This window comes from Pogona vitticeps, chromosome 5, assembly GCF_051106095.1.
Source record: "Pogona vitticeps strain Pit_001003342236 chromosome 5, PviZW2.1, whole genome shotgun sequence".
Taxonomy (NCBI): Eukaryota; Metazoa; Chordata; class Lepidosauria; order Squamata; family Agamidae; genus Pogona; species Pogona vitticeps.
This window is the reverse complement of record NC_135787.1, coordinates 59521820-59547243: the sequence shown is the minus strand read 5'-3', so window position 1 is coordinate 59547243 and position 25424 is coordinate 59521820. Positions and strand designations below refer to the sequence as shown.

Below are 25424 nucleotides of genomic sequence, written 5' to 3'. Positions count from 1 at the left end.
TACTCAGAAGTCTAAAAATCCTGTCATCACTCTCTGACCATGGCTGGTTGGTGGACAAGGGGACTGTTGCACACTCCATCACATTTCTCACTCTGCAATCTACTGGTTTTGGCACCTACCTTCATTCAGTATGAACTCACTGGTTTCATGTTGACAGAGTTGTGTAAATATTTCTAAACTTTTCTGATTTAGTGCTAAAATAACCAATGCAAAGAAAGCTCTTTGTTGTCATTCCTTAAGCACTAAAAGATCTGAATCCCATGAGCTTTTCTGTTCTTCCCTAACTTGCAAACTGCCTTACTTATAAACTTGTAGGAATATGTATTTTGAACAAATCCCATTATCTTCCATTCTGGGTGCCCTACCTGCCAGACCCAGACTTTATAGACTCCTAAATTGTGCTCACCTGGAGAGGAGACCCAGGTGGCAGGCTTCATGCCTTGGATAAGCCTAACTTGCTTTTTGAAAAGGATCTGTCCTATTGTTTGCTGGGGAGTTTCCTTTTCAAAGAGAAAGGTAGGTCCATCCAAATCATGAAGCCTGCTAGTTGAGCCTTCTCTCCAGTGTCTAGGTTTGGCAGGTAGGACTCTCACAAAGGAGAATTGCAGGATTTGTAATGAAAAAAAATCCCCAAATGCACATGCCCACTAACTTGTTTTCTAATGATGTGATAACTGTAATGCCTGATTTGAACCCTAGACTGATTATTAGTTTTTGTACACTGGCTTTAGGATAATTAGTTAGAGTTAGGCTTAGGGTCACTAGGTCAGCAGCAACCATTCCCTGATGTTCCGAGTCCAAAATCTGAGACAAGGAGATGGACCTCTGTGATGTTGTAAAGACAGGGCAGACAAGGCAAGGGAGGAGGCTGAATTACCTCTGGTTAAGGATGCAGGCAGAAGATGAATTTGGAAGCTAGGTAAACTCCAACTAACTGGTAATCCAGAATTTTTGGGGGAGTGAATTTTTCAGTGTCTGTGTAGCACTAAATGCCAGCTTGGCCCCAAACAAATCTAAGCTAATTTGTGATCTTACAGAAGAAAACAAAAAGCCTGACTGGGTTTGTATAACTGAAACCTGGGTGGGTATAGAAGGTGGGCTCACCCTTTTCTAGAAATGGTCCCCAAGATATTCCACTCAGCAGATCAGAGGAGGTGTTGCCATAGTCCATAAGAGATCTCTTAAGGTTGGCAGGATCTCTGCCCATTCGGGCCCTGGCCTGGAGTGCCTTCACTTGGTTTTGGACCAGCAGGCTAGAGTGGGAATTTTGTTGGTGTACCACTCCCCCCATGACTCCCTGGAAAAGACGCTGATGTTGGGAAAGTGTGAAGGCAGGAGGAGAAGGGGACGCCAGAGGACGAGATGGTTGGACAGTGTCACTGAAGCGACCAACATGAATTTGACCCAACTCTGGGAGACAGTGGAAGACAGGAGGGCCTGGCATGCTCTGGTCCATGGGTTCACAAAGAGTCAGACACGACTAAACAACTGAACAACAACAACACTCCCCCCCATAACTCAACACTTTCCTTAATAGGGCAGATGGACTTTAGAACTTAGAAAAGGTAGATCTTTTATTTGGGAGCCCATGAGATCAGCTATCTAAAATGTATGGATATGCTGCATTTGAATGCATTGGCTATGAGTGGGTAAATGCTAGAGCCCTTGACTTTGAGTCAGGGTGGCTTGTCTAGGCAGCTGATAAGGTTTTAATTTTCCTCCAGTTTGGTAGAGACCTTCTCTGAAGGATGGGTGTCAGGATATCATATGTTTTGCTTTGCAAATCTTCCTTTTTTGTTACCAGTAACTGAGTGTGAATTAAAATCTGAAGGTGCAACTCACAATATATCATTCCACCCTCTGTGGTGGCATTAAAAACCACACACACATGTATAGGAATAATATGAATGAGTCCCACCTCTGGAGTTTCCACCTCTGTTATTCCTCCTGGAGCAGGACTAGTGCTATTATTGGCAACAACCAATAATGCTGAAAACAGATCCTGTTCAAAACACAAACTTCAGAACAGACAATATGGTTGGAACAAGAATTTGCTGGTTTTAATACCAAGTGACATTGATGGGCTAGGTTTACTGTGAATTTGTTTTACTGGGGTTTTAATTGTAATGTTCCTTAATTTGTTTTGTACAGAGCCTGGAATTTTGTTAATGAAAGGTATTTGAATGAATGAATGAATGAATGAATGAATGAATGAATGAATGAATTAAAGAATGAACGAACAAGTGAATGAGCACAAACATAAATTATTATTATTATTATTATTAAATAATGAATGCCTATAAGTTGTCTGAGTTATTTAGACAAGAAAAGTTGGTGCACAATATTTTCATATCAAAGGTAGAAGAGACTGGGGACACAACATACCTACATTCTCATAGGCATCCTTCAGTCTCAAGAGACTATGGTAACATGCTCTGAATCGAGGAGTGTCCTCTCCAGAGCATGAAGCCCGGGTAAGGTAATATGGAGGATAGGCTGTTACCCAAGCAGCAGATCCCCCCTCTCCACATTGCTGAAATGATCCAATGGAAAGGCAAGAGCCAATACAACTGGTTCCAGCAATGTCGCAGGAGTTGGCAGAACGACACATGCTGCCTTCGGGACTCCAGCTCCGGATTTTGCCTCGAGGTTAACTCCTGAAGCCTTTTCAATGAATGGATATAGCCACAAGGCAGTGGAGGTTTGAAATTGGAGTTTTCCTTCTCCTAGATGGGCTGCCTTCCATGGCTGACGAGCCCCACCTACCCGGCCTGCTCTTTAATAGTGCAAAAGTATGATTCTATATATAAACTATATGCCATGTTTTATGCTAGGTGATGGTAAAACAATGCATTTTCCTTCTCTAAATATATAATCATCATAATGATGCAGATCTTAATTCAAGAGCATGAGATCATATGATAAAGAATCTACAGAGTTAGAAACATGGCTTCTGGCTTTGGGTTGTAGGCTCAGGTGGCCTGAAGAAACTATCATACCATTGAAATGCAGCCAGGGAGAAGGAAAATACTGCTCTTAGTTCTTTTCTATCTTGGCTTTAATAACAAAGCAAAATGGGCAAACATCCATTTCTTTTCCATGGGCTGTTTTAAATAACCTCTTACAATGTACCACACAAGGTAACTGATATGAATCTTAGGAAATAAATCATAACAGCCGACTTTATCATTGACTCTTTGATTTCATCACTGAAGTCTTAGATTTCCATAGTGTGAGTGGCAGCAGGAAATAGTTTTCAAAGTCTTCTTGGCAGATGGAATAAAATCTGCCTAGTTATTAAATTAGCATTTAACTATTTTTAGTTTCCAGATCCAAACCCTTCCCTTTCTTCTTTTGTTAGAAGATACGTCAGAGCAAATCAAATGTTAAACACATTTCTGTTTGGAAGGAAAGCACATACTACAGGCATTTTATTATCCATAGTGTGCCATATTTTTATTTAATAGAGTGTTTTCTTGGTCCAACTACAAACTCTATAACTGCATAGTTTCAAGTGTGTTGCCAACTTTGAAACACATAAACAGTTTGTTTTTGTTTTTTTAAATAAGCAAATCTTTATTTATCTGTCTTCCTGAGCTGGCCAGTGTGGTATTCTGGACAGAGTGAAGGGTTAGAACTCAGGAGACCTGGGTTCAAATCTCTGCTTGACTGTAGAAACTAACGGGGAGGGGGGGAATTGGCAAAGCCAGTCTTTAAATATCTAACATCCTTTAAAAGCCCTATTAGGTTTGCATTAGGTTTGTTGTGACTTGATGGCACATAACAAACAAAAACATCTATCTTCATATCACATGTTAATCTCATTCATCTCCCATGGGGGCATGCATGTTTTCTTTATCTTTCATCCTTGCAACAAAGGAAACACACACAAACACACACACACACACACACACACACACACACACAGAGAGAGAGAGAGAGAGAGAGAGAGAGAGAGAGAGAGAGAGAGAGAGACAGTGATCCAGTGAGTTTCATGATTTGGCTGAAACTTTCATAAGCCTGCCTGCTCCTAGATGAGTAAATTCCTGAAAACTTATTCAGAAACTTTCCTTTTGGCAACAGATTACCAGAGTCCAGAAACATTTTGCCAATCCCTGGCCTGAAAAATGCTTTCCATACATTTCTAAATATTTGCTCCAGATTCCTCAGGTTGTAAACCCTATAGCCGAACTGTTCCACAGTACTGTAGTCCAATTTCAGTGAGTGTAAGAATTTTAAATAATCTCCACGAAACATTAGTATTTGGAAGTCCACTCCAGCCTGATCAGAATTATAGCCTACGTATCTAAGTAAGCCCCTGAAAAACTCTATTAAAACCCCAAACCATGAGAAACGAATTGTATCAACCGGTTATCACAATTTGAAAGGGGTGGTATGTAGCATACACGGTGGGGTGCAGGGAAGGGATGCTTTGTCATTGTGAGCCCTGTCTGAGTAGAAAGAGACAAAACTATACCAACTCAAAAACTTTTTCAAAATGATTGCCCCTATTTGAAGTTTTACTGTCTTCAGGGCTCTGTAGCATATAAAGCCAGTAGGAGCATTATCTTTCCTGCTGTTCAGTTCTCTCCCCATTGACATCCCCTTTGATGCTGCCAGAAAGAGATTTTAAAATGCAGGGTTTTTAAAACAACGTACTTTTCTATGTGACCTGAGATGAATTTTAAGGGCTTTACAAATGAGAGGCCTTGAAAGAGGTGAGTGAGCAGATGGCAAGGAAAGTGGCTGCACAAGAAAACATAACATTTCTCTGCAGCCATTAATTTCTAATGACAAAATAAACTTTTCAAATAATTGCAACATTGTATTGCAGATTTTAAATGACAGAGCTGTAATTTATGCCTCCTGTGCTGAATGGCACTTGGCCTTCGGCCTTTTGCCTACCAATACTCTGTATAAAAATTATTAGATGGTAATTCACACTCTGTCATTTCATATTGCTTAATTAAAGCAAGCCCCCTTCTCAACATGACAAGCAATTGGGCAGTTATTATAATAGATTGTTATCTGACTGGACATATTTTACCTTTATGACTTATTCTTCCTTTGTATGTGTGTGTTGCTAATGTCTATGAACAATATCCAGTCTGTTTTCTGACCCATCATCTACATGTCATCTCCATTAAGCAGTCTTCACCCAAAGTTCCTTGATGTTTTTGATGGTTACTCAGTGATTCCTCTGAAGTTAATGAGGTGGAGGTGTAGCAGAACAATCCTACAAACTGACTCTGAATCTTATTGTTTAAGGTGATCTGAGATAATTTTAGTTGCAAAAGGTCTTACATGGTGTGGTGAGGACTTCTCATATATATTAGAATTCAGTGTGTTATCAGTTACTCAGTAAGCAGCTATGAAAAAAAGCATTCAGCTTTTATAGGTGTTATTATGATGCACTTTAAATTTAACTGAAAACTGAAACCTAGCGAAGAGACTCAAAATGCTCTTCTGTTGGCTAACAGGATTATGGAACTGCAATTTAGTTCCCCTACTAAATCTGGTCAATTTACAGCTTACTCCATTGGGTTTTCACTTGGTTTCCCTTTTCCTCTTCTTTTTTGATAGCTCAAAATCCTGTCAGGCTCTTAAAGTGAGGAAGTCTTTTAGATGATGGGAAGAGGCACTTTTAGACATGTAAGCCTGGTCCTATAATCTTCAGTATTCTAGGGTATGATATTTTAACAGCAGGTAAAGGATATTCTCTGAATATATTGAAAGGTACTCTCTTTGCATTTCCCAACACATGCAGATACTCAGTCCTTGTATTTAAAAATAAATCCAGAGCTGAAATCTGATCAACAAGAAACACCGTTGACTCTATCTTTAAAGTGCTAAATTTCTTTTTCCTCTGATATCCATTATCAATGGATATGACACATACTGCCAAAATTTCTCATTTCACATGCTGAGAACCCTTACTGAGAAGCCCTCCTGCATCATTGAATTTTGTTTTTCCTAGGAGAGAAATTGAGACTTGAGGTCATTTCTCCTACTTTCCCCATTTTTTTTACTTGTTCTGCATAGGAAACTGTCATGTTCTGCACAATTTAATGCCATTTCAGAAAATATGACATTCCGCAAAGGAATTGCAATAACTTTGAGCAGCTTAGTGTTTCTTCTACCATCTCCAGGTAAATATTGCACAGGAAATACACCATTTTGTATAGGAACTGTAAGAATCCTGTGCATTTTGGTGTTTCTTCTACTCTTTCCAAATAAATCCTATGCAGAAAATATGCTGTTCTGTGCAGGAATTGCCACAATCCTGTGAAGTTTGGCATTTCTTTCCTTTTTAAAAAAAGCTAAATTCTATGTAGGGAATAGGCCATTCTGAATTATGAGTTTTTGATGGGGTTTGTAGTCCTCTTTGTACATAGCAGAGTGCACAATGGCAGAGACTTAACTTGAATAAAGTTAAAGTTATTTATTTTACAAAAGCATGATTCACATTTAATTCATGTAATTTAAATATTAATAGTCCAAAAGATATAACACCTTTTCATTGCTTATTATTTGTTTTTAAATTAGTTGCTTGCAGCCACTGTAATTTCAGGGCTCATAAATCCTTTGTTTATTTTCTGTATCCTCTCACAACTGAGGAAATATCCATGCAGACTCCTCTTACTTCATCTGGCAGTACATTTTCATTCTGTTGCTTCGTTCTGCAGCTCCTTCATCTTCTGCAGCTTCCTTCCTTCTTCCTCTCTCCTGCCGGACTGCTTCTTCTGCTGCTCATGCTTTCACACACTCACATGCTTTGCTGCCACTGCCTTTATACTGATATTACTCAGAGGCATTTGGCGTTTCTCAAGGTTAATGAATTTATCAATCTTACCTGCCTGTCTTTCCCTCTTGTAACTTTACTGAGCAGAAATGCTCTTTGTAAAATATAACTCCAACAGTTTTAATCCTGTGCAATTTCAGAAATGCCAAACATTTGAGAAATCCTATGATTCCAGAATTTGTTCCAAGCCTCTGTGGAGATGAATCACCATTTAGACTGACCATTAGCTTTACTAAAACTTTTTTTTCTAGACAACTACTCAAGGCTTCTGCACAAAGTTTTAATCACTTTTCTGCTCGTTGCTGCACATCAAGAATTTGCAAAGCACTGGAAGGAGAGTGGTGTCCTAAGTGTGAATAATTGGACTAAAAAGGTCTGGGACTTAGCTCTATCTGAACATTTCACACAAGAACTCAGGTGCGCACAAGGCATCTTGGATGCAAATATATTTGATGCAACCTGGTTTCCCTTCGTTACTTATGTTCAACTACCAAAAAATAAATTTACCAATCCTCCTAACACCCATAGGCCTATATGGACAGATATGCTGACCTAACTCCGTTTCGGAAACAATGTAATGCCAACCCTCAAGCCTACCAGCTTTATACTATAAAGTAAGAAGTAACATGGAAGAATTTGAACACTAGAGGAATATACATATATTGCATTTGAAAATTAAGTCATACCTCCCGCTCTCTTGCAAAGTGCATTGTTATAATTTTGGCCCTAAAATTGTGTATTGTATCAATTTGCTAATAAATTGTTTAAATAAATCTGAGTTTTTAAAAAAGAAGAAATCTGATGATTTTTCGAAGAAAAACAACAATTGTGCAGAGAAAACTCACTGCAGGTAGAAATGGTTCATATTTTTTCTTGGTTTATCTCCAGAGTGAAAGGATGTGAGATTCATAACCTTAACATCATCATCATTGCCAGCATTGTCATCTTTCACCTTCTCTTTCTCTCTTCTTTCCCACTCACTCCTAGAAAACCCGTCTGGCTTCTAAATTTGGCAAAATATTTGTACCTCTGTTAGTGTAACAGAAAAAAAAGTCTGACATATTTTAATTGACAAAGAAAAGACAAAGACCTATTTACCAGGAATTGCATATTGCAATAATAGAATCATAGAAAAGTGAAGTTGGAAGGGCCTACAAGGTCCAACTACCTGCTCAATGCGGAAATACAATCAAAGCATATCTACCAGATGATTATCCACATTTTTCTTGAATGCCTCCACTTGGAGCACTCACCAACTCCCGAAATAACTCGTTCATACTGCTCTTACAGTTAGGAAATTTTTCCTGATATTCAGCCGAAATCTGGTTTCCTTTAACTTGAGTGCATTGTTGCATGTCCTGAACTCTGAGATGATGGAGAACAGATCTTGCCCCTCCTCTGTATGACAGCCTTTCAAATATTTAAAAAATGCCATCATGCCTCCTTTTCTCAAGGCTAAACATGCCCAATTATTTCAGCCTTTCTTCATAAGGCTTGGTTTCCAGGCCCCTGATCACCTTTGTAGCCCTCCTCTGAACTTCTTCCAATTTGTTAGCATCCTTCTTGAAGTGTGGTATCCATAACTCGATACAATACTCAAGATGAGGCATAACCAGTGCTGAATAGAGATTATTTTTTAAATACTGTTATTAAATGCAGAACTTGGTTTTAACTACAGACAAGAATTTCTGAGTTTAAAGCTAAACTAAACATAATGCACAGTTTTTCTACTAATAAATTCTTCCACAAAACACCAAACCTAATGAATCTCTCAATCCATACACTAATCATTTCACAATAGTAAAAGGGATGCAAGAACGTATCAGCAGATGCTACACCAAAATCAGGTTATTTCAGATAATGCGTTTCTCTACACAGCAAAATTGAAGCAGGTTGGAGGGGGCTAAATATGGTCCCTTAAGATCAGGTGGAGATCCACTATGCCTTTGGTACCTTACATCAAAATGGCATAAACACCTGAGGTGACTCTATTTTGGTCTTCCTCCCTCATGAAAACCAAAAATAACAATAATAAAATCCACTTTGCCCCCTCCTCTTTCCTCCTGCTTCTGGGAAGATGTTTTCAATTTTAATTTTCCCTCACAAAATGGTATAACTCATTAGTGCTGTCCTAATAGACTTCTAAAAAAAATTTTGCTGCCTTCCTCTGCTCCTCCACAGAGAGGCAGAGAAAGTGTTTAAATTACCAATATCATGTAGTAGCTAGGCTGTTTCTTAAACCACTTAATAGGATTGGGACATTGAAAGCAGAATGGAAATTATAAAGTCTAAAGGTTCACTTTGGTTCAATACCAAGTGATTGCATATGCTGGAAACAAACCAAAACAGAGCAATCTTATTGGCACCAAAGAAACAGTAGTTACTGACAGGAATCCAGAAAGGTTTGGGTAGGAATGCTCTGTAAATCAGCTGGTTCAATCTAGCAATTACATAGTCTGATCACTGGCAAAAAGAGCAAAACAGCCCATCCCTGCAGCACACCAAACAATGGGACAAATATCCATCTGGTTGCACCCTATGACAAAACAATGTAGAGTAATATAACAAAACATTCAGAGTAGTGTTAACAAATTTTCAAATGGCCCTGTTATTATATGAAGATTTTCTTTCTTTAGCTGAAAACACTTTTTGTCCTTAAATATACACACAGAAGAAAAGAGAGACAACCCTTCCAACTTCAAAAATATCCAACTCTTCCAAAGTTCATACAGCTGCATATGATCAATGGTTATTAAGTGTGCAAGTCATGTTGGGCTGGTATATATGTGCCAGATATATGCCAACAAACAACCAAATTTTTAGTTGTAATTATAAGAGTGCTTTTAAGGAATGTGTAACATGGGGGGGGGGGAGAGAAGAGCTAAGAAAATGGGGATAATAACATAGGCACAATAATTTTTACCAACCAGTTCAAAATAAATTCATTCTTGTACACCTTTTTGCTTTGCCCCCTCCAAGATAAAACCTCCATCTTTTCAGCCTTGTTTGGAGGCTCAAAATACTGTTTTGTTTCGTGCTTCAAGGTGGTGGAGAATATAGGTGCATATACAAATAAGGGTGAAAGGAAGTTAATAAATTGCAAAAGGGTGGAAAACTCTTCTGGCATACAATAAGAATGTTGTGAAGAGTTATATAAGATCACATCATTAGCACTGTCTTCAGTGTTCCCATGATGGGAGCTTCAAATGTTCACATGTTCAGCATGGATATCTGAAGTGGAGGATTATGAGTGTATTCATCTTAATTTACTTCGAAGCTTCCTTGGGGTGTTCACATTCAGTGTGCAAAGGTGGGGCACTTTCTTTGAGAAGGATGGACGCAATGGGAGTGCGGTTTATAGGCAGAACCCCACTGCTACCTTCTTGTATTCCTTCCAAGTACTCCGGAGAACATCCATAAATGAGGTGGCACAACTCACCTCTTTGTTTTGTGACTACAAAATTCTGCTAGATTCTGCAAAATACTGGTTGTTGTGGGTTTTTTGGGCTCTTTGGCCGTGTTCTGAAGGTTGTTCTTCCTAAGTCTCTGTGGCCAGCATCTTCAGAGGACAGCACTCTGTGCTCTGGCCAAAGAGCCCGAAAAACCCACAACAACCATTAGATCCCGGCCGTGAAAGCCTTCGGGAATATCTGCAAAATACCATTGTCTTTCTTTGTGGTTCCTGGTTGCACAGGATCTTGTATTAGAAGACCAAATATTTCAAAGGAACTTTGTGAGAAATAGATCTCACTGTGGTTACAAAGCCACAAAAGAAGAAAATTAAACACATATGGGAGCCATTTCACACTCCACAAACTCAGCATTTAGTGAGGCATGTTTTTTCCATGAGCAATTTTTCACCTCTGCTCTAATTATTACTAATAAATCATTATGTTTGCATGGATGCAGCTACAACTCAGCACAGCCCATAGCCAGGACTATAAAGAATAGGATCCATTATTCATTCCCAGCTAGGAGATTCTATTTGTTTATATCTTTATCCCAAACAGGCACAGGTGGGTGATCTGTTTTCTTTTCTACACGGTCAACATCATATGGGAGGGAAGAGTTAATCATACAGTCTTCATACTCATGCTGGGATTGGATATACTCAGAACTAGACTAAAATATATATCCTCAGTCTTGTTCAGATTCCCAGATGTCAGTGGATGGAACAAGATGTAGAATCACAAGTAAAAGAAGCAAAAGATACTATCCTGTTGACTGCAAAGTTTGGTCAACTGACAGGCTCCATGCTGCCTAGAAAATTGCAAGAATTCATGTTGTACTTTCCTATTCTAAGGTTTTCTGGGCGATGAGTATAATGTACCAGTCTCTGCTTGCTAGCCAACATGTTTCACTAAGTTCAGTGTGACCAGTGGCGGATATTTGTTGAAAAAGAAATACCAGAAGCTGCAGTAGATTGTTTAATCCTGTATTTTCTTGATATTTCCCCTGCTTTCAGAACAAAGCACAGCAAAAAGCGAAGTGTCCTGCTTATATACCACCCCATAGTGCTTAAAGCTCTCTTTGGGTAGTTTCTGATTGAATTAGGCAGGCTATACATTGCCCTTCTCTGCGAGCTGGGTACTCAGTTTACCAGCTTTGGAAGGATGGAAGGTTGAGTCAACTTCAAGCCAGCTACCTGAGCCTTGGATTGAACTCAGGTCCTGATCTGAGTCTTCACTGCAGTACTTCAGGTTAATCACTGAGCCATGAGGCTCCTCAAACTTCAAATAAATGAATGCAATCAGAAAAAAAAAATGAAGTTGCTTACTCTTTGTTCCCTGGTTGGGAAAAATGCACATATACAAAAGGCAGATTACAGCTGTACAGAAGAATGGCAGGCAGGGAAAGGATTGAGTATACAGTATCTTCATCTACTCTCTCTCTTTCTCCAGTCCTGATCACTGACTCTTGTAGCTGCTTTTCAATTGCAGGGGTAAATTATACATTATGTGTAACGTGTAAGTTGGTCCTGACAAAGTGCAGTAAAAGGTGAAGTTGGAAGAGAGATGAATTATTCAAAACATTGCTGTACAGTTTTCCAAATTATATACTAAGGAAGCCAAGTTCTGCATCTGGAATAAATTTTAAAAATTGAACAACATTTTCAAACTCAGTCTGTTGAACATGCACAATGTTTTCAGACCAAAACAAGTGGCTTTGTTCACGGTATGGTACTTATTTTCATTTTCAAGCATTTTAGTTTGAGTAAAATAAATCAATAAATAAATGATAAGTTAAACAAAGTTGGCTCAGGTCCCTATTTCCTGTGGCAAACAGATTGTCATGCTGCTTATTTGAAAGAGGTATGGTCTGATCCATCAACACTTTGCTTTAATCTGAGTTGGGAGTTAAGAAGTCAGAGCTCCTGTCCCTGTAAAATAGCTGAGGATAATGGTGAGTATCCAAAGTAGTAAGATGTGCATACTTTGCCATTCTGAATGCAGGAATAAAGCTAGAACAGAATGCAAAAAGTGTTAATTTCTTTGAATGGAATGGTCTTAGAGTGTGCCCACACACTCATGACAAGGTGCATTCTATCCAAAAGCAGGTGAGTTACTCTGAGCCAAGAGGCAAAAAATTCCTCAAGCATATTTCCAGCAGTAAACATAAAAATTACAATTCATTGCCCTTTGTTTCACCTATAATATCTTGCTTGGCTACCCCAACTAGCCTAATGGCAGGACCAGTCATGGACATTTGGTCAGTCAGAAAATTGTAGTATGAAGTCATTTCTATGTCATCATTTCTTCCTTATCCCAGCTTATTCATGGCAAAGAGATGCATGGGACTGGGTAAAAGCTGAACAGGGACTTCTTACTAAGAATCAATGCCAAAAATAGTGGGATGTGTTGGGCAAACATCAGAACAATATTTTAGACCTCAAATCTAATGAATATTAATCTATCATTGCCTCAAACCCTGCTGGAACAGACTGACCCACAATGACAACTTCTTAATAGGATAATCCAACCAAATACATAACACTAGATGAGATAGAATTAGCAAGCTACAAATCATGTGCAGGAAGAGGATTCCAATATTTATTCTGGGCAAAAAATCAATATTGTGAGGGAAAAAAGCCTGGAATGGTGACTTCTGAGTAGGATAGCCCAACGAATTTCACTTGTCCCATCTGGCTAGAGGAGACTGATGCAACCGGATGCAACATGCCCTGGGAACAACATTGCAATTACTGTTCTGGGAAGAAAATTGATATTGCGGAAAACACCCCAGGACTGGATTTCAGTTGGTGCTTTAATCTTGTAACAATAGCAAAATTTGCAGCCATTAGAAGTAACATTTATCTTGGGTCTAGGTAAACTACAAGGACCAACTGAAAAATTGGCAAGCCTAGCTATAGGTGTCTATTTTAATTTAAAGGAACGGCTGAGCACTGGGTTCTTGAGCAGGGTATACTATGCCTTGAAGTGGTCGCAATGACCAGATAGGCGGGGTATAAATAGAATAAATAAATTAAATTAAATTAAAGGCCCACCATTTCCTTAACAGAGGGGAAGGAAGGCTGGCTCATCTTCAGATTTTATTTAAAATGATTGATTTAGTAATGTAAATATGTTTTTTCCTTCCAGGCCCCAATGATCTCACAATGTGAGTTTTAAAAACAGTCATGGTTAAAAAAAACAAAACCCTAAAACAAATTACAGTATCAAAACACTATTAAATGACTTATATTAAACAGCACAGAAGTAGCAAGATTTAGAAACACTTAAAAACATAACAAAAAAGAATTAGAAGACCCACCCACCATTAAACGGCTGTTTGTCACCAGTCTGCGGGTTGCCAACGGTCTATCTAAAGAGCAGAGAGAGAAGTGGGCCGGTCTAGACTTTTTCAGTTGCGAATTCCATATTATTACAAAGCAAAATGTTTATTGGATGGCACAATAATGGTCTGCTGGCAAAATAGGGATCTATCTGCCATTGAGCAAAGTATTCTCATTCCCTATAAAGCTCTGCTATTTCCTGACATCTCCCTTCTGTTTAGACTGTGACTTGCCACTTCTCCCCTATGAGCTTTGCTACGGATCTGGTCCAAATATTTTAAAAGCAACACTCTCCCCCCAATTAGACAAGCCTCATTCCGAGAGCAGAAAGCTGAGCTGAGCTGTCTGAGTGAAATGTATGCAGTGGATTCTCGTGTTTAGTGTGTAAATGTGAAGAAGGGACACAGGTTAAAACAAGCAATGGCAAATTTAAATGGAAGTATCCCTGAACTCTCCACTTGTGGAGTTTGAAAGCAACATCATTTTCATTACTTTTGAATTACATGATGCATTCATTTCAAAGGGTCTATGCCAGTCGTGGTGGCGCTGTGGGCTAAACCGCAGAAGCCTGTGCTGCAGGGTCAGAAGACCAAGCAGATGTAAGATCAAATCCACGCAACGGAGTGAGCTCCCGTCGCTTGTCCCAGCTCCCGCCAACCTAGCGGTTCAAAAGATGCAAATGCGAGTAGATTAATAGGGACCACCTCGGTGGGAAGGTAACAGCATTCCGTGTCTAAGTCGCACTGGCCATGTGACCACGGAAGATTGTCTACGGACAAAACGCTGGCTCTATGGCTTGGAAACGGGATGAGCACCGCCCCCTAGAATCGAACATGACTGGACAAAAATTGTCAAGGGGAACCTTTACCTTTATCTATGCCAGTTGAAGAACTTATACTGGATTTAGACCATAGTTTTCAAAGAGGTATGTATTCTGCCATATCTGCCATTAACTGTTTCATACTTGGCTTCATCCATGTGGGCAGCTCTATAAAGATGTACCTTATTTTATAGTTTAAAAATAATAATCAAAACAGACTCATGCCTTCTAGGAAACCATAAACCTATCAATGGAAAACTGTAAGAATACTGAGTTAGAGTGCCAAACTAAAACTCAACCACTGAAACTCAAGCAATTAGACATGCTTATCACTGAGAATGTAACATAAAGCACTGGGAAAATTTTAGTGAATGAAAAGAAATGTCAAAACAGAGGAAAGCAAACACCCGTTTTAAGATGATCTTAAGTTATTTAGACAAAGGCACACAACTGGACAGAAGCCATTTTCCCAGACCAAACAGATTATCTTTATAGCGAGAGCTGTTGCTTCAGCCACAGAGAAAGTTTTAAGTAGGCATGTTTTGGATTCCATCCATTTTTCTTCCTTGATTGCTTCCAGCACTCACCGCACTCCCTTTACAATTTCTTTTTTTCTTACCAAGGACTACCTTGATATAACCCAGCTCCATCCATCATATCTTTCTAACCACTCTCTTCCAGCTGGTACCCCTCTCTTCAAATGTATAATGATTTCATCCTCACTGCATTGCACTGCAGCCTTAATCGTGGCAAAACTGTCTAGTTAAATTTAATGAACGCAGCTCAGACATTCTTTAAACAACATTTATTGCAAGAAGATCAAAGTCAACTATGAAACAGGACAGTTGGTCCAAAACTAAAAGGGAGAATTTTAGGCAAGTGTGCTTTATCGATGTCTGAAGCAATTCATTCTTCTATGTTTTTGAATTATTCAGCAGCAAGACACAACATAGCAGAATTTTTCAGATTTAAACCACCTGATTGTGTCTAAAAAAGGGAAAGGTAGAGGGCTAGAAATGCACAGCTGACATGGTGTTGCAAAATATATTTTCTGTGAATATCTCCATACCAAAGAACCTCTTATGTCCAGCGACTTCTCTTACACATGTATGAACTGTATGCAGAATTTTTTCCCATGATGCCCACCCCCCTCCAGTCATGGTATATTTCAGGACATTCTGAGAGCACTGCCTGTGCTCAGGACAGGTTATTCTATCCTGGGATTTGACCGAGTGAGTGTTGACAGGATGTGGCTTAATACAGGATGTCTGCTTGCAGGAAGCTTACAGATCTCCTCAACACTTCCCTCAACTCCTATCCAGGATCTTATTTAGTCCTGCCCATCCAGCAAGGTTAAGAAGGGAAATTATCTTAATTTCAGAGAATCTGCCCCCAGTGCAACAAATTGCCCCAAGAATCTGGAAGGGCCAGATGCTAATGCGTTTTCTATTTGGCCACAGTGACACAACTTTTCTGTGTTTGCTGAACATGGATGGGTAGAGCTTTTCAAAAGCTGTAGTCCAAAGAAGCGGCCATTCCAAACTCTGATCTGTGGCTAAAAGGCTGATGCTTTATAACCTCAGCCATAATATCTGAAGCAATAAGACTATGACAATATATTATCAAAGGCTTTCACGGCCGGGATCTGATGGTTGTTATGGGTTTTTCAGGCTCTTTGGCCGTGTTCTGAAGGTTGTTTTTCTTGATGTTTCGCCAGTCTCTGTGGCCGGCATCTTCAGAGGACAGGAGTCAGAACTCCACACAGAGTTCTGACTCCTGTCCTCTGAAGATCCCGGCCACAGAGACTAGTGAAACGTCGGAAGAACAACCTTCAGAATATGGTCAAAGAGCCCGAAAAACCCTCAACGACCATAAGACTATGACAATTTAAATGCCCAAAGATGAGAATTAAGTTTAACTCCTCCTTTAATTCATGGCATCTCGTGTGATTTGAGGCAAATGTCATGGCCTTGAACTATAAAAATAATTAGTTGTGCTTAAGTTGGTTTGTATCCCCTCTATATATCTGGAAGAATTCCTATTGCATTCTGAGAAAATCAAAAATCAACCAACAGTGCTAAGTGATTATTTTTAAAGTGTTATTGATTTGCAAAAAAATTTTTGGCTTTTAAAAAATGCTATGTACAGTTGGAAAATGGCTGTATTACAATGTTAATATTTTTAAAAGAAAATGCAGTGTAAAAGTGAGGAGAAAATCTGTCTCTTATATTAACATATGCTCAGTAATCTGGAAAGACTTTTTCCCCCAAAGGGAAACACACAGCCATACAGAAGTAACTTTTTATGCTGGTCTGCTCACTTACCTTCTCTGATGAGTTGGTTGTGGAAAGATTGTGTAGATGCAAAGCTCAATTAGTGTAATTTATGTATCCTTGAATGTCAATCACTGCTGTTGAGAGGTGGGACTCGCAGGGACCCTGTGCATTAATTAAGAGCTCATCTCTGAAGAGTTATCTTTCTACCTAAGGACCAAAAAGAAAGTTTTAATTAGATTCGCACAGACAGCATGTCACCAGGAAAATATGAGAATTCTTTAGCTGAAAGTTCACGAAGGAGGAGGAGGACATTATTATTACCAGAACCATGTTAATGCCACAGATTTCTTGCTCATTTTCAACTAAGTGGCTTCCTTGATAAATTTCACCTGAAAGAATTTGTGTTGCAGTCTTACAATGGCATGGAACATGGAAACAATTCGTGTTTTCGCTGGCAAGTCTAGATGCCAACTTTATTATTTGGGCTCCTGCCTAATTATTGATGCTGGGCTGATGGTGATTGAGTGCAATTACTTTGCTGTGCATTCTGTGGTATTTCTCTCTGATGGCCAACTTTTCTTTCAATGTTACCCTCAGGCTGAATATGCAATGGGCAAAACAATGCAAACTCAGCAAAGACAGGGGAATAGACATACACAACACAGCCTTTCCATTGGCTGGGTGGTGTATGAAATGTGCAATTGCTGGCTGGCCCTCAAAATCTTGGAGCTCCAGAGAGGTTGGAAACTATCTGGGCTCACTAGTGTCAGCTGCTTCAGAGACGCCTGTCTCTTCGAATAGCCTATGTGAGGGCTATCAACTCTTCTGCTTAGGACTCACTTGGGAAATAATGCCTAAATAATTGATTATAGCATTTATAAATTGAAGAAGGCAAAGCAAATTTTAAAAGCTGGTCCAGACTATTGAAAATAAACATGTCAGCTAATGGCTCACATGTATCAAAATGGCAGGGGGAAAATGAAATAATAAGTTTAGGTTTGAAAATAGAAGAATAAATTAGTTTTGTAGTGGCCCAAAGTAAGAATGAAATAAAATAAAGTGAGGCCATAAAAGGACCTTAAAAAGAAGAGTAGAAAGAGCTAAATTCAGGAGTGAGTGAGTGTGTGTGTGTGCGCGCATGCGCACGCGCGTGCACGCACACATGTGTGTGTAATATATATAAAAGTCAGAACTAAAATAAGATTTTAGCCCTGAAATATTAAAGACAGCTGGGAGCAGAAGTCGAAGTACACAGTGTATCCTTTTTTGTGACATAATTCATAATAATTATAGAGTCAGTTGTTTCAGGGAGGAATAGCACAATAGGAATATACATCAGAATTCAAGAACAGACTAACTAGCTGTCCTAAAATAATAGAGCATGTGTGCTACATTGCTGTTGTATTTTGCAGCCAGGCTATTATAAAGCAAGAATGTTTTGAGAAACATGCTATAAATATACTATCTGGTTGGTATACCTGCTGTAAACCAAGCAACAGCTGCAGAGCTGACAAAACAAAAGCTAGGTTTTAAGAGTGCGATGTGATAGCTATTTCCATCAAAAAAATAATGTCTCTGTGTGTAAAGCATGGGAATTTGTCCTTTCCTCATTCACAACTACCAGCATACCACCTGTGAAAGCTCAACATTGATTCTTCCTCTTTTTCTGCCCTGTACACTATAGGCATTATAAAACGAGTCTTCTAAAGATATTAGTTTTTTTTGTGAGCAGTTTAATGGTGTAACTTGTCTTTTTTTTGTTGTCAATTACTAAATGCTATTATTCTAAGTCAAATAATTTAGGCTTGTTTTATTATAGATGCCCACAGCATGCAAGTTCCCTTTATTCTTAAGGCTTCATGCATGCATTATTTCTGCCTAATAAAATGACTATTAAAACAACCCTAAGATCAACTAATACGTGCACTTAAATAAACAATAGGAATTGACTTAATGCCATATTATTATCAAATCTAAAGAATAAAGGAGGATGAGACTGGATTGGGAAAAAGTTTGGAAAGGCGGATGGAAGTTTGACTGCTTGCTGGATGTGATGCACAAGTTACTAAAAAACACAAACATTACCAGATTCCAACAAGAGCTTTCAAAACTTTCCTCCTCCTAAAAACAAAAACCTCTCAAAACAGCAAAATCATGCAATCCCTGTGATTCAAACACATCGCTGAGGTGTATGCAACACACTGAAAATTCTCAGTGAATTCTGTTTTCCTGAAAAAACTTATATGGTTTTGTTTTCCCACATCTTGAAGACAACTGTCTTCAACTTTCTTTTAATGTATGGAGGGACTTATTGGTCCAAAGCAATGTGTATTGCATTTAAACCTGATTTGGACAGCTTTTATTTGATCCAGATTCAAATTAGATTAGTTTGAACTCTTAATCTGTTCAACATTAAGGTGAACTGATTGCACAGTGCTTACATAAATTATATGAAAAGGACAAAGCCTTGTTTATAGTTACATCTTCATTTTGATAATCATGCAACAAATAATTGAGATGAAAAAATGGGGTTCACAGAGCAATTTGAAAAAGTGTCCAATCTCAAAGGATTTTAATTGGCTTTAACTGGTTCCATCCAAAAGACAGTCAACACTGAAGCCCAACTGGGGAAATGAATGACTGCAGTGGCATTTAGGAGCCAAACACCTAGGCATTCCTAGATGGCCCCTCGTTGCTTTGAACCTGAGAGACTTAGGGCAGTCAATGTAGTAAGCTGCTGTCTAGTTGCCTTCCCCATATAGGCAAATTATGGACCTCTGTATTTGGTCATTCTGGGACCAGATACTAAGACACATGTGCCTTGCTTTCACATAGTTTACAGAATCAAGTTGAGAGAACTCTACATCAGTCGGAATGCACTACTATTAGGGAATAATAGGGTCAAGGAATACAGTGGTGTATCTGCTTGGAATATTTTGTGTACAAGATTCTGTTAGATATCCTTATCATAGCTTGCATTTGCTACCTGTGATTTGCTTTGGATACTGACACTGTAGGCATTTTGTTCTTTTGAATGTAGGAAAGGCGAAGCGGAGCACCAATGCATTGTCATTTTCACTTACATTGGGAGTCTTGTTATCTGCAGCTTCCTGCTAGTCACATTTAGCACAATCCATGTCAGTTGTGGCTCTTGATTAAGAATATGACAGGAATAAGAAACACATCAAGCTTCAGAACTGACAGTAAATCTTTGTTCTTAAAAACAAGGATATGAATTTTATAACCATTTAAATTGCTGTCATTCACAGGGGACAATGTCAAGAACAGAACCAAGTTAGGAATTACATATTAGCAGCAGGTTGCCTCCTCAGCCCTTCCCTTCATGTTTCTCTCTGAACCCATACAATAAGTTGTGGCTTGGAAGCATGCCAGAAAAAAAAGACTAACATGAACAATAAAATCTCAATGATCTACTGAACTGTGACTGAGATTTGTGACCTGCTTTGAGGTGAATCAGATTCACCAATAAACTCCTTACACACAGCTATCAGCAAGCAGCTGGCTGAATGTCAACACAGTAGTACTAAATATTCTAAATGAGTCATGCTGGGAACCATTGGACTTCATGTGCTGCCATGAAATAATTATAAGAAATAGATGGATTCATCTAAGCATAGTTCTGGCACATGAAATAAATGTACCTACTAGCCTGATCTGTGTTTAAAACACAGAAAATTCTTCTATGGCACAAGAAATACTGTAAAAAATTTTTTGTTAGAACTAAGGTGCAGTGAGAGATTCAGAAAAGCAGTGGTTTCCATTTCTGGATACATGAATGATAAATAAGTGTGTGTGTGTGTGTGTGTGTGTGTGTGTGTGTGTGTGTGTGTTTTCTTATCAAACTCCTTCAAATGATTTTCTTCTCAGCTTTTTTCCTCATGCTGCACCAGTCTCACTGCTCCTGCTGACCTACATCTTCCCAAAGCCAATGTACTCTGACGTGGGTGTCCACTTGAATATTTCAGAAGGGGGGCTGCAGTTGTATATGAACACAATTGGTGTGCACAGCACACCTCACTACAGTACATTAGTGTTTTTTTCTCTCTGCCTATGTGCACATTCTTTGTTCCTTAGTGGAAGAAAATCTTCGAATTTAGCTTGATGACAAATGTTAGATTTCAAAGCCAGGCCTTTAAGAGCAAGCAATCGTGCCTGTCAATTTCTCTGTCTTCCAAATTCAATAATAATAATAATAATAAACCCAAAATGCTTTCTAGCACTTTTATGAAAACTAATTTTGGAAATTTTTAAGAAGAAAAAAAGAACACAAATGGAATTCTCACCCACCCTGGATCTGTTTCTCCTAAAGCATAACACTATATTCCTAGGTAAGGAAATGGCCTTTACAGAATCTACAGCCACATGTACATGGAATGAGAAAAATAGTACTGATTTAATTGTTTTGCACACAGACAAGGATATTGCGCATTGCACACGGAAATGCTCCATGGTCAATAGTTCTGGGAGAAGTAGGGACAATTTGTGAATGTATCATCCCAGGGACTACTCTGAATATGATTTCTTTTGCTGTCCACAGTAGTCATGTGGCCGCTGAAAATCATTAATCAGACAACAATAGCTCAATGTGTCGTGCTTGTCAGACAACAAGCACTGCTGACTCTAATGAACAAAGAATGAGGATGCTCACTTTAAATTAGGATGCACCTGTATGTGATAACTTCAGCTTCAGCATTTTGGTGTCCCAGTCTCCCCAATTATCCTTCCCACTTGTCACATCTTCTGTACTTACCCCACATACATGTTCTAACTTAATTTGTTTCTGTTTCTACAAACTTTCTATGTCCTGATTAGAACAGAAAAGTTTATTGTCTTTTGGGTTTTCTTTTTTGAAAAAGAATCCTGTGGAAGATCATTAACTTTCCTGCATGAATACATAAAATCAAAAGGCATTTCCATTTCCTATTGTTTCTATGCATGTGTGTGTGTGTGTGTGTGTGTGTGTGTGTGTGTGTGTGTGTGTGTGTGTGTGTGTGTGTGTGTGTGTGTGTGTGTGTGTGTGTGTGTGTGCGCGTGCACACACACACACACACAGAGAAAGAGAGAGAGAGACAGATGCACAATCATGCAATCGTCACAAGATAATGAGATTTGCTCATTGGGCTGTTGAATTGTTTCAAATTCTGGCTCCTTAACTCCACCTGTGATCTTTGGTGCCACTTGTTCCTTTTATTGTATGAAGTTTCCTTTTTAAAAAAGATCATCAACTTATATCTCTAATTATCTCTGTGCATAAGAGATGTGCCAGCATTCTGATTATCAACTACAGGGCACACATATTTATTTAAAGTAGGGAAAGCTGTTGCATGTGGAAAATAACAAATATAGAACAAAGAGAATGTTAAAGGCAAAGGAATGACTTAAAATTTAACCAGAAAGAAGGTCACAAGAATGCTGGACCTGTATGCCTTAAAGAGGAAACAAAATAGGAGATGTGAGGGATGTGAAGAAATTTTCCTAATGTCTCCTTTATAGTTGAAGCAGACTGTTTTGTCACAGGCACACAACCTTTGAAAAGTTTTCATGCCCTGTGAAAGATCGTACTTCCAACGTGGGACTGCGATAACAAGTACACCTTTTCCCATTGTGCTTTGTGCAATTAGTTCAAATTGTCAAACATCTTTTGTAGGGTAATCTGTTTTGGGACTCCAGCTCCCAAAATTCTCCAATAATTCTCCAGGTAGAATTTTCGGAGTTTCAGCTCACAAATACATCTATAGAAGGCCTACCTTCAAGGCTTCATGGCCTTTTCTGGTCTTTGCTTCCCAAAAAAGAGACAGCTGACTAATGCTTCTGAAAGTGACAACTGCATTGCCCTTTAGGCACAGACACAGGTGTCTGCAGGTGTGCAGAATTCTGGGGTTTGGAGTCAAAAAATTTGAAAGACCACATCTCTAAAATTTTCCCTCTCTGAAAGAAAAACAAATACACAAAAGACAGGCCAACTGCTCATGAAGATCGAAACAACCTATTCAAGGTTTCTACCTTTTTCATAGTCCATAAACTGGGCAACAGTTACCAGAATTTTAAATTTTGTGCCTCATAGAAATGCACAAAAATAAGTCGCAGAAAGGCATAAGCTTTCTCATGTAGTGCATGAGGACGAACATAATCATAATATACATCCTTAATCGATCTATTAGAGGCATATTCCTAAGAAGCATGTTAGAAACACTTTAAAAAGTCACAAGTGATGCGCATCCTGTCATAAGAAACCAGTTCAAAAACATCATCTGTAAGTGGCTACCCTGAAGCAGCTCCCAGCCTCTCTGAAGTTATCACTTCAGCCTATTCATCCAACTTGTGGGATACTTCAACATGAGCAAGTTAGTGGGGCTTGCTTTTCTCAGTCCCAGTAATGCTGATCTTGTGCTCCAACCTGAGAAGACTGACAGGAACCACAGCAAGCAGAAATATAGATAGCATAGAGGGTAGCTCTCCTGCAGCGATGTAGCTCACCCCTCTGTATGGTTCTGTTTCTCTATCCCATTGCAACTCATTTGTTGGCGTGTGGCAACAACAACAACAACGATGTTGGCATCTCTTGTGAAGTGGCCTATCCAAGGATCAGGGCATGGAGCACAAAGAAAGCAAATTAATGCTCAGTAGGCAAGCTGCCTCATACAACCTGGCTGCTGGCCAAGTCTCATTTTACTAGTCGGAAGGTCAGGTTTATTTCCACTATTGAGTAAGGCATCTGGTGGAAAGGGAGAGAAGTGAAAATGTGGGCTACGACTCATTCAGAGGGGAACGGGATGCAGGTAATATAAAGAAAACTAAACTTAGAGACAGGTTTTGCTTCATTTAAAGGCAATCTGTGGTCTTTTCCTCAATAGGAAAAATGAGGAGGAGGGGAACACTTGTGAGCCTGAGAAAATTAATCCTAAACTTCTAGAAAAGACAATCAGGAAAATCTCAGAACTACTAGAAAACCATTTTATTATAGTGGTTAGAAAACTTAGTGGTGGATGTTGATTAGCAGCACTTCATTGGTACCATCATTTGTAGAGTCAGGAAAAGAGAAGGCTGATGGTTTATGGTGATCACCAGATACTCAGGATAGCAAATAGTCTTAGAGAGCAAAGTTAAAGAAGTCAGCCACACACACAGAAGGGTGTCTGCCAGCAGTGCTCCTGATGGGCAACTAGAAGAAGAGGACCTTGAATAAGATGACTGCTCTGGCCCCAGGAGGACTGTGTTTATTAACCTTACAAGCTCACAGATAGTTGACAGATAATGGTTACATAATGCCATCAGGATTGGCTCAAATGAAAAGCTTTTGAAGTTAGCTCCCTATCACTATGAGAAAGAAGAAGAATGGGTAGTAGCTCCTCCCAGAAGCAGCCACATCTTGCTAGGAGGGTGTGCCCTCACTACAACAACAATGTGGCTTAGCAACCTTGGGAATGGTATTCCCACAGTCATTCACCCAGAAAGATCAATAAATGACCACTCACACTTTCTTTTAAAAAACCATATTTTTGCCATTGTTGTGAAGATGCAATGGGGAAAACCAAATATACGAACCAGATCTCCAATGGACTGAAAAGAAGGAAGGGACACTGCTTTTGAAGTCTGTATAATAATTGTATCATCAACAATCAGCATAAAACATTGAGAAAATTGTCTTAAAATGCAATGTGATCTTGAAAGAGTTGAGAATTAGGTTGCAAATTTAAAATGAGAAATAAGAAGGATCAGTGTTCAGTATTTTGACATAGGATGGAAGAACTGAAGCTGGAAAAATAACATTGCCCAATACCTTTACTAATGACTTAGGATCAGTGGTTTCCAATCTTGGGTAACCCATTCTTGGATTGTATTTCCCAGAAACCGTCACTATTAGCTGTGCTGGCCGGGGTTTCTGGGAGTCACAATCTAAGAACACCTGGGTTACCTGTTATTGCACCCTAACATACCTGTAGTAGGTATGCCTGGGAGGGATCTTTGTGAGCTGGTGTGACTGTCAATTTATTAATTAATTTATTTGTTTATTTATTTTTTCAAGCTTATCCAACACTAAACAATTGTTCCTTACCTTCCTCAAAGAGAGCCCCACCTCTTTGATCTGTCTCTTTCTTTCCTCCTGACAGACTGTTGAAGTCAGTGAGTCCATTGAGGCCTGTTGTTAAAAGTCAGTCAGCTGGGTTTGCTGTTTTATTGGTTCTCTGTAAATAATAAAACTGATTTTTTCTCCTAATAATGTCTCAGAGTGGGTTATTGACTGTCAATGCTAGTTAATGAGGAGAAAAGTGATGGGCTAAACTGGAAAATGTGAAGCTATTCTGCTCTGTGAGTCCCTGCACTTCTGCTGCTGAGTTAGATGAATTTTAACCCAAATTCAAAACTCTGCAAGATTACCCCAGGTTGGGAAACCACTGACTTGGATGAAAGAGCGAACTCCCCAGATTTGACAAATGACAAAAAGCAGAGGTCAATGCAAACTACTGAGAAAATTGTCTCAAAATCTAGTGTGAAGAAAGATATGAGAATTAGGTTGTCAGTTTAAAATTAGGAATAAGAAGGACAAATATTTAGTATTTTGACACAGGATGGAATAACTGAAGCTGGGAGAATAATTAGGCAGTAAGATTTGGAGAACGAGGGGAATAAATCACAGAATAATCATATAATCATAGATGAGAAACTAAATGGGAAGCCTTAGTACTTCAATATGACAAAAGACAGCAACAT

The 25424-nt window shown here is 39.0% G+C and overlaps 1 protein-coding gene across 4 annotated transcripts in view; it reads right to left on the bottom strand.

The window, feature by feature from the left end:
• Positions 1-25424, bottom strand: part of TENM3 (teneurin transmembrane protein 3) — a 1852170-nt gene that overhangs the window by 884611 nt on the left and 942135 nt on the right. For all 4 annotated transcript variants that reach the window (XM_078393883.1, XM_078393884.1, XM_078393889.1 and 1 more), the window contains one exon: positions 16740-16898. The gene's annotated coding sequence lies outside the window, so the exon portion shown is untranslated. The remainder of the gene's footprint in view (positions 1-16739; positions 16899-25424) is intronic.